Here is a 13,032-nt window from a genome sequence, read left to right on the forward strand (position 1 = left end):
CATACTATTTACCTATTCTTAAATACCGAATCGGTAAAATTCGGTAATTAAGAATAGGTAAATAGTATTTACCTACATCTGGCCCCAGATTATTAGGTCTCTGTCAATGAGGGCATTAGATAGATATACTTGACATTTATCCAAATCATGCATAGGCCTACATGGATACTGATCTTAGGAAAGTCTAGGTAAACATCTAGGTAAAGTCTAGGTAAACATTTCAAACCTCTGCTTATCTCAGGCGACTCGTCAACCGATATGTCACTGCCCCTTAGTTTTTCTGATTTGCCAGACCTCGGCCTCCAGCTTTGCTCCTAACTGTCCCCAGCCTGGACCCACCTTGTACAAAAAGAAATGATGGTCAGGAATGGGATGCGTTTGCATCTGCAGCGCAGGCTATGGCAACGCGCTCTGTGATGTGTGCGGACTCCGTTGCTAGGGCCTGGTGTTAGCACATTTGCCTGGGATACAAATGGGTCAATTTGTTCGAATTGGGTCTAATTCAGGATTTGCCTCAAGAAGAGCTTCCGGATCCAGACTGCGACTGGATCCCACTCTGTGTCAGCATTGTTAGCCACTTGGGTCCTGATTTAGATCCCGGCGGACGGGTTATTCCATCACAACGGTGATGGCTATCCTGTCCGCCGAAAAATAAATCCCATTATATCCCATGGGATTTATATTTCAACAGACGAGTGACTCCACCACCAGATCTTGGTGGACGGGTTACTCCATCACAATGGTGATGTATATCCGGTCCACAAAAATATAGATCCCAATATATCCTGTGGGATTGAAATTTCAGCGGACGGGTTGTCCGTCACTGTTGTGACAGAGTAACCCATCCGCTGAGATCTAAATCAGGCTCTTAGTTTTTGTGCCGGGCATATATAACCCGAAGTGCATAACCCCATTAAAAATAGGTAAACAGCAATCACCTGACCCAAATGGCACACACCTTGAAAAACATGAACCCTACAGGCACATGAATGCAGCCCATACCCTAGGATGATTGGACTGCGTGACTTTAAGGGTGCCGCACACCAGCTCCACCCTCCAGCGTGCAACCAAACCCACTCAAGAGGAAGAAGAGATCCAATGATGAGAAGGACGCCGTTCAATGACCTTCGTTGTAGATCGCTAGCAGGAACTACATCGGCTACCTCAGCCATGTGCCAGGAGTTGACAGGCTGTACCAATGCATTGGGAATGGAGGGATGCAACATTGTCATTAATGCTGCTTGTTCAGGCAACACACTTCATACATACATTGTAATCGAACAGGCCTCAGAGATGCTCTTCTATATTATGTCAGATTTACGCTGAAGCACTGGTGTTGTCAGTCCAGCCATTTACTGTCCACTCTACAACCCCCTTGGTGGCCTCCATATCTTCCACAGGGGTCTCTTTGTTTAGGAACATGTGACTCCCAAGGTGGGCAAACTTCCCATACTTGTAGGCTATCCCTTCTCATCTTTTTTGGTGGTATCTTTTTTTGCCCCTAGTATGTTACGTTAGCTGGATTTGTATGGCGCCCACGTCTTCCTCTCTTACACCCCTGGACCTACTGTTCCCTGCTTTGGCTGTTGCTCAAAAGTAAAGGTGATAAATGAAAAAAGATGAGTCCACATGTCCACTACTTCATGAACATAAAAATAAATCAGTGTACATTACAATATTAAATGTGGCAAAGACTGATGTTGTCACATAACCTACTCCCCCACCCCCTTTGCAACACAAGGTTTTAATTTCCTCATGCCACTTTACCAGTGGGTGACTCTGGTTAACTAAGATGGATCTGAAGCACACGTTACTACCCACTAAACAATATCCCTCATCTATGATCTACATAGAGAAATGCCACCTCAGTGCATTGGGTACCTTGACTTACTCAAGAAATGTCACCCTTATATCCCCCTGTGATGTTAAAGAGTGACATAGGCATGAATCAGAGGTCAGCAGATGGTGGCTGACAGGGCCAGCATGCATGGCTACTAGCTGGACATGTGACAGCACATACTTCTAAGTGTACATTGTATGTACATGACGTGACAATGAACCACTTGTGTGTGTTTCCATGTCAACATGGCCAAGGCGTGTTTCACACTGACTCTGATGTGTGCTGATATAATAGTTCTGGAAGAAATTGGGTTACTGGTTGAGGGAGGCAACCCCTACTTAAGTAGCAACCACAATGCTTGTCCGAGTTCTGAGGAGCTTCAGGGCTGCAATGTGAGGTCCAGGGGCAAGGATTCATCTCCCAGAGGTGGTTCCAAGGTGCTGCAGAGCTGTGATACAGGTCCTGCGTCAAGGATGCATCATGCAGCGGCAGTTTTGAGGAGCTGTGGGGTATTCTGTCGGAGATGTGTCACGCAGCAGTGGTTCAGATGCGAGGTGCTGCGTCACGCTGCGTCAGTTCTACCAGGACCACTGTTGGACTGACAGAGCACCTTCAGGCTCACTTCCACAGGTCGCGGACTGGGGTGACACACTTGGGCAGGTAAGACTCACTGCAGGCACAGTCCAGGTACAGGCTTCAAGATGATTGGAACCTTCTCTGTCCCTGAGGATCTGATCAGGAGACCAGCCACCTAGCCCTTGGAATCACTCTGGTGGTCCTGTATTCAAGATGCAGGTCTAGTCCTCACTTAACGGGGCAGCAGGGCAGCACAACAGTCCTTTTTCTGAGTCTTACACAGGTCTAGATGTGTACTGTAGAGTTGGGTCTAAGTATCCACTATTTATACCCATTGCCAACTTTGAAGTGGGAGAAGCCTCTAGAGGGTTCCACCCCAAAGGTATTTGGAATTTCCTCTCTGCCCTGGCCCCAGCTTGTCTAGGGGCACAAACGACTAGTTTGAAACCCTTTGTGAGTGTGCTGAGGAAGAGTCTTTGACATATGCAAGTGTGGTCGGTGACAGCTCTGCTCCCTATCAAGTCAGAGATGGCCCATCCTGCCAACACCTATTCCCCCATGTCTCATTGACTGGGAGTAATACACAAAGACCAACTGCCAGCTGCACCTAGCCATGTACCCAGGATACAGGCTGCAGGCACCAAATGGTTGGGACAAGAAAATGCCAACTTTTTAAAAGTAGCATTTTCAGAATTGTGACTTAAAATCCAACTTTACCATTTAAGAGGGGTTTAAATTACAATTCTGTAGTGACTAAACTTGGCATTCTTACCAGCTTCCAATTGAACGTTTTCTTTTAATCAGGTAACCCAATGTTATCCTATAGGGGAGACAGACCTTGCAGTAGTGAAAAACACATTTAAAGAGGTTTTCATTACTTGGACATGTAAAGCTTAAAAGTACATGCCCACATCTTTTATTATAATGCACCCCGCCCTGTGGGCTGTTTAGGGCCTGTCTTACGGGTGACTTATATGTATTAAAGAGGACAGTTTAGGCCTGGCAAAATGTTTATTTTGCTTAGTCGAAATGGCATTTTAAACTGCACACACCGGATACAATAGCAGGCCTGAGACATGTTTAAAGGTCTACTTGCACGGGGGCACAATGAGTGCTGCAGGCCAAGGAGTAGCATTTAATTCATAGGCCCTGAGTACATGTAGTACCACTCTACCAGGGCCTTACAAGAAAATTAAATATGCCAATTGGGTGGAAGCAAATAAAGAGGGAACTTTAGCACTGCTTAACAATGATAAAAAAAGAACTCAGCAAAAACAGGAGGATTGGAGGCAAAAGGTTGGGGGAAACCATGTTATGGATGTCAGGTCCAACAACAATTAATTTAACTTATATGTGGTGTGTGCAGGTAAGAATATAAAGCCACACTGAATAAAAAAATAAGGCCATATGACCGTGGTGGCCCTAACATTTACCAAAAGCACAGATGATTTTTCATTACCAAGTTCCGTTGTGACGATGTAGGATACAATGACTATTTAGGTCGAGGCCTCGTCCGCACTGCTGTAAGCAGTGGTGGGCGGAGCCGAAGATTTAATGATGTCTAGTATGAGGGCTTGAACCCGCCCCTCTTCTCCATTGGCTGGCCTCGTAAATGCTGGCCAGCCATTGGAGGAGAGGGGCGTCACTCGGTTCTAGCCCCGGCTTGAGCAGATTCGGGGCGTTTTTCTCTTGTTTTTTAAGCCCCGCTCCTTTTCTCGTGGTGGGCGTTACACCCTCCCTCTCGCTGAGGTCCCAGTCTATTCCTCCTGTAATGTACCTTTTGCTACCTCTTGTTTCGTTTTGTGCTCCTTTTCTACTCATTGGCTGAGAGAAAGAAAAACACGCCCCTCAATCCAAAAAATTATGGACGTTTGTCCGAGCCATTTGTGAATGACCTCGGAGAAACATTGTGGTGTTGAGCGCGCCTCTCTTACCTTCCGAGATCGTAAGGAAAGAGAGGAGCGCTCCACACCACCATGTTTCTCCGAGATCATTCACAAATGGCTCGGAGAAACGACCGTCATTTTCGAGGGGGGGAGGGGGCTGGCGTAACTCCGCCGTGAAACTTTACGAGAAGCTCTCCAGGCTGCAGATGTTTCCTTGCTCTCTAACTTGTTCCTTTTGACTGGTTGTAGCTGCTTCGTGCTACATGTTGGAATGTGTGTTGCAACAGAGGGGCTGCAAGCTGTGAGGCCCCCGGTGTCTGCCAGCCTCAGGTGGAGCCCTCAGGGCCGGATGAAGACCCCTGCTTCCGGTGCCAGCACCCCCTTCCGGTGGCAGGCGTGCGGCATAACATTAAGACAGGGAAAACACGATAAACGTAAATCCTCACTACAGGCCTCACCAGGGAGACAGAGGTGGGGACGGTTCACGCCCGAGCTGCCGCTTTCCTCGATTTTGGGGTAGCCCCCGCCCTCATATCCACACTGCCACCTCTGTGGACTCCTCCAGTGTCCCTTGAGGCCTTGCAATAGTGTTTTCTCAGACCCTCGCTGAAGCTTTGTGTGGGGCAGGTTGGCATGTCCACATTAAAGCGCCACATGTCTGCTCATCAAGGAAAATAACAAAGTAAAGCCTACGGAAAAGTAATACATCTACCTGATTATAAGACTGGATACTATCAATTATCCATTCTTGGATTAATCATTCTCAACACAATTTAATTGAGATATTTTTAGATATAGAGTTTCTCCAATTGATGACCATAAGAAGAGAGAAATGAATATCAAATGTATGGCTCAACTATTTCTTTTAATTAAACCACATTTAACCTTAAATATTGGTCTCTCACATTGAACACAACTATACAAAATTCATATATACAAACAAAACACATATATTTCTGATTTACATATATATACACTTTTTTTGGAACCAAAATAACGGTTCTTTTGCCCCACTTTTTTGAACAAGGATGTCAATGTATTATTAATTCACATAACATTCCTTCTCTTTAGATCACCAAAACAAAGACAAAGGGAGTGTACAAGGTTTAACCGCTTTTAACCTCTCTCCATCTAGCACTCTCTTTAAAACATTATTTCATCAACAAAACTCAAACAGGTTTATTGTTTTGGAGTCTTCAAATAATTTAAATAATTCAAATTTCCTACCACCCAGTGCTCCCCCAGGTCTCCTGATAAAAATGCTACCTCATTTGTGTGGGTGGGCCCGGTGCCCATGAAAGGGGGGACCAAAACATATTATGGAGGCACCAAAATTAAAAATCACAAAACGACCTGGTTTTGCAAAGGGGTATGCTGTGTATTTAGTCCCAATTTGTAAGAAAAACGGGGTTGACCCTGTGTCCCTCAGAACCTGGTTAATCAATGGTTAAATATAAAGTGGTTCTGTCAGGTAACAACACAAATGATTTGCAAATGCTATTCCATGCAATTTACAAACAGGAAAAGAGGAAACCTCCCTCTGACAAAGGCAAAATGAAACCAGGTTCTTACAATGAATAAAAAGAGGACCTGTATATGACTTGTTGTATTTTTTATATGTTTATCTAAATTAAATTCATTCAAATAGTTTTTATACAATCAATACAATGACTGTCAATATATTAATTAAAGTGCAAACAAGTGACAATAGTGAATAGTGATCACGTGACAAAAGCAATATATACAATAATGATGAATTCCAATATAGACAATCTATACAAATATATAAAAGTTTTTATTTCATAAAGGCCATCCGCTAGTATGATTTTCCAGAATCCTATTTGTTTCTTTCAGTTCGCTAGAATTCTAGAATTGTAGGGCCTGTGAAAAGATGTCGACGTTTCGACCCTTGGAGCGCCAGTGTTTAAGGTCGCGGCAGGTCTTTCTCAAGACAAGTGTACATTGCACGACAGTCTGCAAATGAGTCAAAAGGAAAGTGTATCAGAGGGGGTTACCTTTGAGGCTGGGTGATTCGCCTAATAGCGCGGGCAGTTGAGGTACTCACCCTGGGATCCAAGTGCGTGTAAGTCACCTGGACCAGGTGACTTACACGCACTTGGATCCCAGGAAAGAAAGGATACACTTTCCTCAGTAGGTCTCACAATATGTTGGCTGACAGTAATTACAACATTAGACAGGCCACTTGGCATAATTCCCTTATATGTCCCCAAGTTCATCATCAGAACTATTGTTATCAATTTCCGGTACTGGCTCACGTGGGAGACTTAGGAGAGTACAGAATAGTATCTTTCTATGCATTTTTGCCTTCCAAATGTAAGACAGTGTGTAAAAAAGAAGTCATTTTATGGGTACCATAAATTCAGAGATGCACAAATAACTATTGCTTCTAAATTCCATATCTTGGGCCAGATTTACAAGGAAATGAGTCACTTTCAAAGCACAGGGATGCAACATATTTACAACAATATGTCCTATCTCTGCGCTTCCCCCTGCTGCCATGCGCCGGCACAGGCACCCTTGCACCACGGGTATCTTGGGTTCTTGGTCAACCTACAACCCCTATATTTTTCGGCAACCAGAAGGGATCCACAAACGTCATGGTATATTGCATTCAAAAATCTACCATAGTTAGAGGAAGTTACAGGTGGAAATGTGGCACAAATAGCAGTTTTTTTCAACTCAATTTCAATATTGTTTTATTTCAACTGTTACTTTTATTAGGAAAACCCTGAGGTATCTACACAAATGCCCCCTGACTAAATTCAGAACTGTGTCCACTTTTCAGAGATGTATAGCTTTCCAGGATGCATTATTGGTTTCTCACCCATTTCTACCACTAACTGGAAGGAGGTTGAAAGGATAAAAAGTAGCAAAAATAGGCTATGTCACAGTAAAATGTCAAAGCTGTGTAGAAAATGTGGGTTTTCTGACAAAAGTCTGCATGTTCCTGAAAGCTGGGAAGAAGGTGATTTTAACACCACAAGCCCTTTGCTGGTACCATTTGAAGGGAGAAAACAGCTGCTTTCTTCTGCAGTACTTTTTCCCCATTTTCCCCAAAAACACAAATTGCAGCGGTATTTTGGCAAATTTCTTAGTCCACTACATGAGAATCCACAAACTATAGGTATTATTACAATCCTTAGGATATTGGAAAAAAGGGAAGCAAATTTGGTGTGGATACCTTATGTGGACAAAAAGTTATGGGGCCTGAGCGTGAACTACTTCAAATAACCAAATAAAGGCATGGCACGGGGAGGCCTGGCAGCGAAGGGGTTAAAAGAATAGAAGAATTTTCTTTATACGTCATCAAGTCATAGCAAAGATTAGAAACTTGAGCCTGATAATCGGAGGACTTTTAATGATTATCTGATGCCGGCTTTTTTGGTTTTAACTAAGACACACTCACTATGTCACTTCTACCATCTGCAGACAGCAACCCCAGCCTCCATCCTGGTAGCCAACACAGCGGCGGACAGCAAAAGCAATATGGCGCATACCAGAATTGCTTGGCCGATAAGTCCAGTGGTTCGGCAGATACTGACTAAAAAGCCTCACCCTCCATCCCTTCAGCCTGGATAAGGGTTCAATTATCAATCCATCCCTGACAGAAAGTTGTAACTTGCCTATGGAGGGGATACAGCGCCAGACCAGCCTTATGGATAAGGGGCAAGAAGTTGGACACCTGACAAATGAAGAGGTCCCCTGGCCCCTGCCGCTCCCCAACAGAGCTCGGAGCCCCAAACCGATTATAGGAGGGATCATCGATTGACATGGCAGCAGCCATTTTGTCTGTCGATCTCTGGAAAACACTGCAATAGAGAGCAGGCCTATTTGCTCAAAACCTCACGCACTATCAAGTTCTCACGAGAGTTCTGGGCAGCCATCTTTGATGAGTAATGTTGTCTTAATGAGACAGCAAGGAACTGGGCTCGCCCTGCAATTATCTGTTATTAAGGAAGTGTTTATGTTTCTGAGGCTTTTATTAAAACCGTTCTAATTTAAACTGCTCTTATGTCATGTGTAATTGTTCTTTGTTCATTCTTTTAAGACAGGTCTTATGAAAACTCCTGCTATCGGGATGAATCTGTTCTCATGTACAGCGCTCTGGGGCTCAATTGGTCTTGCTTGCACTATATGCAAAAGCAAAATAAATAAACTGATGATATGACATTTACACCTGAACACAGAGTAATTACTGGGGTACTTATGCCTATTTCAAGCTCAGGTAATTCGCCTAGTGATGGGATACACCGATAACGTCAAGGTGAGGCTTCAAGATGCTGAAACCTTAGTTTGAAGGACAAAGAACAGATCTGTTCCCGTGTTTATTTGTATGGTTTGTGGTGGCTGTGCTTACACTGTGATTCATATTTCTCATGAAAGATTGTGCCTCGCACCACTGTAGAGAGCCTTTTACAAAGATACTGGCATTTTGCCAGGACCATATTCCAGGTTTCCATTATCCTGTTTGGTAAACAGCACAATGTGTGACCTGAGGCACATTCAAAACAAGGGCGGACATGGCAGATCCATTGCAAATGAGGCCAAAAACGGTCTTAGAAAAAGATGTGGTGAAGGCAACTTGTACTGTTTAATTCGGGAATAAAATTAATATGCACAACGATATTAAGTAAGGAAAATGCGCTGATTTATTTTGGAATGGAAAGTAATTTGCACGGTTCCGCCACAGATTTGAAAAGGATTTTTGATAAAGCTGAAGTTCTCCTTTTCGGAAGACCACCCTCAATATGGGACGATTCCTGGTGGCCCACCTACCTCGGACTACCACCCACCTCCAGCACTCACGCCGGCAACCTCTGTATCATTCTCGACAGCAAACTCACCATGAGACGACAGGTCGACAGGGTTGCCTCCACCTGCTTCAACACCCTCAGAAGGCTCCGTAAGGTCTTCAGATGGATCCCAACAGACACCAGAAGAACCGTCACTCAGACCCTCATCACCAGTTGAAATGACAATGGGAACACTCTCTACGCCGGAACCACCGCCCTCCTCCTCAAGCGCCTTCAAACCATCCAGAACGCTGCAGCAAGAGTCAGCCTGGACCTGCCCAGATGATCCCACATCAACCCCCCCCCCACATCAACCCCCCCCCCCAAGCCTGCATGGGTTCCCCGTCAAGAAGAGATGCCACTTCAAACTGCTCGCCCACGCATACAAGGCCCTCCACAACACGGGACCAGAATACCTGAACAACCGCCTGACCTTCCACCAGCCCACCGGACACTTGCGGTCTGCCTCCCTGGCCCTCTCCACCATCTCCCGCATCCATCGCACCCGAGCCGGAGGACGCACCTTCTCCCACCTCGCTGCCAAGGCCAGGAACGACCTCCCCATCCACCTCCAAACCTCCACCTCCTTCGCCGAATTAAGGAGCGGCCACAAAACCTGGCCGTTCGAATAGCCCCACCAACGCAGAGCCTGGATACCCCTCTTGGTGATTGGCGCGCTCTACAAATACGGATTGATTGATTTTATAATGGAACTGAATGGGCAATATTTTGTTCAATAATGGAAAGGACTGTGCACCGTTTTTTTATCTAGATAAAAAATATTAAAGTTACACTTTATTTTTTTGAGTAATAGACAATTAGTTTGAGTTTCCTGATTGTCATTTTAACTTTCATTCCCATCGTTATACCTTTCAATCCTTTGATTTTTTAATAATTACTTCTCTTTTCGTCCTTCTTTCTGTCTATCCTTTGCTCCTTTGTGGCAACTTTTGAGTCATCCTTCTCTTGTTCCTTCCTTCCTTTCAACTCTTCCTTCATGCTTTATGTATGGTTCCGTCTTTCCCTCTAGTGGTCGATCTTTATTTTCATACCTTCCCCCTGCTTTACTTTCATCGTTTATCCCACCGTCCCATCTCTAATTTTGTCTCTCTCTTTCCAGCCTTCCTTCTACCCTTGTATCTTCCCTGCTACCCTTCCTTTCGTTTTTATTTTCATCTCCATCTTTCCTTCTATCTCCCTTTTGTGCGTTCACTCCATTTGCCTCTCAGCTTTGTTTGTCTTTGGCAGCTTTATAATTTCGCTTTCTCCTTTCACGGTGCTTAACTTCTCTGGCAACTCTCAACCCACACCCAAACATCTGCAACTGTGTCGTTTTGTGTTTATTAGCTTCTGAGTAAGACTTGAGAGTCTAGGATCAAAGTCAAGAGCAGCCAGAAGTAATATTTAATTGGCTAAGAACCAACCCCCGCTGCAGCTGGGGAAGCAGGAGGCTGACAAGGCCCTTGGGGGGCTCTCCGCCTACACCTGTCCTATCTCTCCATCTTTCTCCGATAGAATCACCGAAAAACAGGCTCACATGTTCGGTATCTTGGGATCTATGTAACCCCGATCCCAATCTGTTTTACCAGAGGAACCTAGTGGTGCTTCTGGACAGACTACACGATGATGTCAAGCACAGGGGGACAGTGCACCTTTCCTTGTTTGGTCGAGCTGCGCTTGATAAGATGTTGACTCTTCCCCGATTTCTGTATATCCTTCAAAATTGTCCGCATAAGGTCCCCGACTCGTATTTTCAAAATGTTGAGAGTGAAGTTAGGACTCTATTGTGGGATGGTGGGACGCCCGCATCTCTTTTAATAAACTAACCAAAGGCTGGTATGACAGTGGTATAGCACTTCCAGATTTGCGTCTGTACTATTGGGTCTCACAGCTGGTGGTGGTGAACCACTGGTTGTACCGCCCCCCCCGTCAGACCCTGCCTCTCTCCTGGATAGATACCAAATGGGAAGAGAAGATTATCTAGGGGCCCTCTATTCAAGGGCTAAGAGGGGACGATACTTGGGTCCAACGGCCCATACTGTGGAGGTCTGGCGTCAGGCCAGTTAAAGACTCGGCTGGCTGGACGTGTTGACTCAAGCCACCCCGCTGCGGTCAGCCCAAAAACTGGGTACGCTGTAACCAGGATTCAATAGATGAGTCAAAAGGAAAGTGCATCAGAGGGGGTTAACTATGAGGCTGGGTGATTCGCCTAATAGCGCGGGCAGTTGAGGTACTCACCCTGGGATCCAAGTGCGTGTAAGTCACCTGGACCAGGTGACTTACACGCACTTGGATCCCAGGAAAGAAAGGATACACTTTCCTTTTGACTCATTTGCAGACTGTCGTGCCCTGTACACTTGTGTTGAGAAAGACCCGCCGCGACCTTAAACACTGGCGCTCCAAGGGTCGAAACGTCGACATCTTTTCACAGGCCCTACAATTCTAGAATTCTAGCGAACTGAAAGAAACAAATAGGATTCTGGAAAATCATACTAGCGGATGGCCTTTAGGAAATAAAAACTTGTATATATTTGTATAGATTGTCTATATTGGAATTCATCATTATTGTATATATTGCTTTTGTCACGTGATCACTATTCACTATTGTCACTTGTTTGCACTTTAATTAATATATTGACAGTCATTGTATTGATTGTATAAAAACTATTTGAATGAATTTAATTTAGATAAACATATAAAAAATAAAACAAGTCATATACAGGTCCTCTTTTTATTCATTGTAAGAACCTGGTTTCATTTTGCCTTTGTCAGAGGGAGGTTTCCTCTTTTCCTGTTTGTAAATTGCATGGAATAGCATTTGCAAATCATTTGTGTTGTCACCCGACAGAACCACTTTATATTTAACCGTGTATTTAGTCCCAGGCTTGGCGGGTATCTAGGGAAACCTACCATTTTCAAACATTTCTGAAAACTAGACACCGGAGAGAGTCCAGGGAGGCATGGCTCGCGTGGATCCCCCTAGATATATAAGTAGTTGGATGTCATCATCCTTTTAAAATGAGATAGGGCCGAAATGTATCACTGCCCAAACTACTTGATGCATGCCTCAAAGATATTCCGACGGGAGTAAGAATATTGTGGCGACACCCATGCAAAGTTATGTATAAGGATTACCCCGACAAAAGGTTTTGTTATGCGTTAACGATACCAAAAACATGAATAATTCTTTTTTTTAAGGATTTTGTAAAACATCCAAATAAGAAACAACATTAAATTGAAAGATTAGTAAGCACCTGACTATAGCTTCACACACTCTTGAACAATGCTTCTGTGGCTTTGGATTTGTGACTAAAACAAGATGTAAAGCAAGAATTAGATGGTCAGCACAAGTCTAATGTATGATGGATTAATCCAAATTTACTTTGGCGGTGAACTTGACCAAAGATTGGTACAATCTGAATTAGAAACAAGTCCAGTATTTGGAGAAAAAAGGAAAGTGGCAGGAGAAGGAACAAGAGGTTTACAGTGACCTTGGAGAGAAATTGATTCGATTTCTACAGAACAAACACCTGGATGGGATGAATGGTATACTTGAAATTAAATGTTTATTGTGAACTACAAATCACAAAAAACAACACTAAAGAGTGGCATGTGGCCACAGATGAAAGAGAAAGGATATGTGGAGAGCTGTCAATTATGTGGCATCATGATGGTTTTGACATTTGTTCCTTTAATGGCTGTGCACAAAGAAATATTTGGTCAATATACATGTCAGACTGGATATAGAAGAACGACTCTGCTGGGGGAGTTGCATGTTTCAGAATGAAGTAGAACCCAAACTGAAGCATCATTTTAAAACTGGAAATATGAGATGGGCTGATTGATGTGAGAAATGGCAGAATGAAAAAGATGCTGTTGTACACATGGTTTTTCACATGTTTCTTTGTGAAAATTC

This window comes from Lissotriton vulgaris, chromosome 11, assembly GCF_964263255.1.
Source record: "Lissotriton vulgaris chromosome 11, aLisVul1.2, whole genome shotgun sequence".
NCBI lineage: Eukaryota > Metazoa > Chordata > Amphibia > Caudata > Salamandridae > Lissotriton > Lissotriton vulgaris.